We start from the raw sequence: 2,908 nt of genomic DNA on the forward strand, positions 1-2,908 counted from the left end.
AAGACTTCTATTCCTTTTAGTTGGTAATAAAACCTCACCGCAGCAGAAATGAAACCATAGAGGAAGCCTATGTTTCTATGCCACCTGGCAATAGCTAAGTAATCTTCTCTTTGCCTAATACAATGATGTCAGAGAGAAATGTAAAGAAGAATGAGTATACTTATCACCACTCCATGAGAACAAAGCTACCACCACCATAGTGTCAAACAGAGCAAAGAAAGAGACCCTACAAACATTCATGCCCAGCAGTTTTGAGAAAGCCTTCATATACATTATATATAGGACACAAAGAATCATGAGCTTCAGACTGGCTAAAATCTATGATATTGCAAATAGCATATGTTGAGAAGGATGTAGAAAAGGGACTCTCATTTACTAGTAATAGGAATACATAGCTGTATAGCTACTTTGACAAATGCTGTGACAATATCTTATGAAGCTAAACATAGTCTTATGGTATAATCAAGCTGTTGCACTCCCTAGGTACTTAGCCAGCTGATTTTAAAACTAATGTCTACTACGCCAAAAAATGTTCAAATGAGAAGGAGAACTAAGGAATGGAGAGGAGAAAAGGAATAAAGAGAAAAGAAAAAGTGATGAGAAAAGAAGGAAAAATGAAAACAAAGCTTATATAAATAAGAAGGAAAGAGGGCTTAAAGGGAGGGTAGAGGAATGGGGAAAAAATCAAGTTATATCATGTACAAGTATAAATTCCCTTATATAATAAATATAATCATTACATATACCTAAAATATACCAATAAGATTAATTAATAAAAAATATAAAACCAATGACCATACATAACTTGCATGCAAAAGTTTATTAGTTTTTTGCAAAATTGAGAAATACTAAGAGCTAACCAAGATGTTCTTCAGTAGATGAATATACAAACTGTGCTATATCCATACAATGGAATTATAATAAGAAAAAAATGTGCTATAAATCTATAATAAGTAAGGAATATTAAATATATATTGCTAGTTAAAAGAATCAGATGAAATGAAAATGCTTCATACTGTAGGATTTCAACTATGACTTTGTGCACAAAGCAAAACTATGGAGACATTTAAAAGATCAGTGGTTGCTAGAAGCTGGAAAAGCAGGAAGGACAGATAGATGAAGCAGAGAGGATTTTTAGGGTAGTGAGGTTGGGTTGTGTAGTATTGTAATGGTGGATACATGACATTATGCATTGGTAGAGAACCACAGAAATGTACCACAAAAATAATGCATTTCAATGTAAAGAAAGAAGTCTAGTTAATAATAATGTACACATATTGACTCATTAACTATAACAAATATGTTATATTCATATGGAAATAGAATACGAATGTGCAAAGTGACCATGAAAGTGTGCCATTCTATTGTCCTGGAGTGGACATTTAGGGTAGGCCAAGTAATGTTGAGGGCTCTAGTTGTAATCCAGAAATGGAAGTCAGCCCTGTCTATTCTCCAGCTGGCCTGTGTGGTAACCAGAAAGGCTTTGTACCGATCCACTACAGCACAAAACAATTGAGCAGCCTTATTTAGTGGCCTGGCTTTCTGAGGACTCTGGAGAGCAGCCAATTGGCCCTGTTGATCATCTTGTGACCCCAAGAAGCAGATAAGCAGCTCATTCTCAGAAGCTTGGGCCATCAAATTCCTGAAAACAGAATCTCAGACATGCCTCCCTATTGTCAGTCCACACAAATTCCCTGATGTAGCCCTTGTACAACAGTGAACTCCATTTATGTTCACTGGTATGGCTTGGCTCTATGTGGCCCTCCTAGCTCATTATACTACCAGGCATGGGCCCACCAGGATAAGCCTACTTTATATAACCTGTAGAAAATGGCAGGCATCTCTCACCAATAGCCAAGTACTGCGTGGCCTGCCCTGTGAGTGAACTTATCTCATCTAAGAGAGCTATATTCTAACTGGCATTACATGTCCACATACCGTTCAGCCTAGTCCAAAAATATCTAGCAGATGTCACCAGCATAGGTTAGAGATGAAAAGCTTTAAGATACCACACTAACATGCCCCATAAAACCAAAATCTTTACAATATAGCCAACCATAATCCTAGGACAAGTCACCATTACAAAGAAGTGTTTTACTATGAAAACCACTCCTTAAAATTAACTGAAACAATGGAGCCAACTAATGTGAAGATACTAACAAAAATACAGAAATTTCTAAAAGGGAGGTAAGATGGTGTCTGCAAAGAAATGCAATAGCTCCCTGGCAACAGAAGCCAGGGAATAGAAAGCTGCAATGGTTGATACGATGTGTCAACTTGAGAAGTTTAGAAGCTTTAGTTTGCGACTCAGCAGTTCTAAATCCTAGCAGGTAGAGGACATACCCTGAAGAGGCTGTTTACTGTCAGGATGCTGTAATGTTTGACTCATTGCATGAACTTGAGAAGTTAGAAGTTTAACTAAGCAACTCATGAGGGAGTCAGGGTGCTGACTATGTAAACATCCTCAGCCTATGCAAGAGGAAGGCTTAGAGATGATGTGAGTGCTACACCTGCCCTGGGGTGAGTAACCTGCTTATAATATAAGGGAGGAAAGGGAGGATTGCTCTTCCCCCTTTTGCTCTTTTGTGCTTGCTGTCTTCTGCTGCTTTAAACTGTTGCCCCTTACCATGCCATCCTGTCTTAGAGCTGATTAGGGACTGAAATCTCTACTAACTGAGTTCAATAAACCTTTCCATCTTTAATTTGGGCTGTCAGATGTTTTGTCCCAGCAATGAGAGAAAAGTAACTAAGACACACATGAAAAAAATTCCAAAGAATGACTCCAAAAAAATGTAATATATTAGAAAGAATATAGATAATTTAATGAAACTATGAAGACAATATCTCATAGTATTGAGAAATTCAGAAGAGAGATATTATTTTATTTTTAAATAAAACCATTTAATTG

This window comes from Octodon degus, unplaced genomic scaffold (genome assembly GCF_000260255.1).
Source record: "Octodon degus isolate 3935 unplaced genomic scaffold, OctDeg1.0 scaffold00091, whole genome shotgun sequence".
Taxonomy (NCBI): Eukaryota; Metazoa; Chordata; class Mammalia; order Rodentia; family Octodontidae; genus Octodon; species Octodon degus.